Here is a 1,069-nt window from a genome sequence, read left to right on the forward strand (position 1 = left end):
TCCCCAGCTAAGCGGTCAGTGTTGGAGGACCTGAGACAGAGTCCAGGGTTGGGATGCTACATGGGAATGTCAGTTGACATCAATTTCCTTGGAGGTAAAATCTGGTTTCGAAAGGCTTTGTTTTGCTTTTTTAATTGGTTCCACCTTCTAACCCAGAAATGCCACTTTTAGAAACTTGTTCTAAGAAAATTAAGTCTGCGTTCAAAAGATTTCACTCGAAGGATTTCCATCAAGGGCCAGGCAAGAGTACTGGAATGGGTTGCCCTTTCCTTCTCCAGGAGATCTTCCTGACCCAGGGATCGAACCTGGGTCTCCCGCATTCCAGGCAGATGCTTTAACCTCTGAGCCACCAGGGAAGCCCTCAGGTATGATAGCAACATAAAATTAAACAGCACCTAACTATCCAAGACAGGGGCTTCCCAGGTGGCGCTAGAGGTAGAGAGTAAGAGGCGCAGCTCCGATCCCTGGGATGGGAAGATTCCCTGGAGAAGGGCGTGGCAGCCCACTCTAGTATGCATGCATGGAGAATCCCTTGGACAGAGGAGCCTGGAGGGCTACAGAGCATGGGGTCGCAGAGAGTCAGACACGACTGAATCAACTTAGCACATCCAAGACAGGAAGGTTTTTTAATACATTTGGGAAGATACCCATATGGGAATAATATCTCACCACCAACCTGGATGTTTTAAGGGAACATCATTTGCCTCCAAAAAGCGAGAACTGAGTGACTGGGAGGTGGGCAATGAAAGGCAACTTTCCACTGAAGGTTTTTTTGTACCTGTTGCATTTTGAACCATTTCAGTCACAGGTATTAGATAGGTAGGTAGATAGAATTTTAAAGAGTGGTTTGAATAACAGTAGTTCACAGAGACCCGTATTCAAGAAGTATTACGTGAAAAGGGTACCTTGCAAAATTAGAATGTTCTCTGTGATACCATTTCTACTAAAAGACACGAAGTCTGGAAGGAAATGACTCCAAAGTAACAGTATACATTTCTAATGGATGGAATTACAGGTGATTTTTATTTTCTTCTTACTCATGTTTATTTCCTAGCTTTTGTGCAAGGAG

The 1,069-nt window shown here is 44.4% G+C and overlaps 1 non-coding gene across 1 annotated transcript; it reads right to left on the reverse strand.

Moving 5' to 3' along the window:
* Positions 1 to 283: 283 nt before the first annotated feature.
* Positions 284 to 356, reverse strand: TRNAS-GGA. The gene has a single exon. It is a non-coding gene; the product is annotated as a tRNA-Ser (tRNA).
* Between the last annotated feature and the right edge of the window lie 713 nt (positions 357 to 1,069).

The sequence above is a fragment of the Oryx dammah genome, unplaced genomic scaffold (assembly GCF_014754425.2).
Source record: "Oryx dammah isolate SB20612 unplaced genomic scaffold, SCBI_Odam_1.1 HiC_scaffold_16, whole genome shotgun sequence".
NCBI classification, from domain to species: domain Eukaryota; kingdom Metazoa; phylum Chordata; class Mammalia; order Artiodactyla; family Bovidae; genus Oryx; species Oryx dammah.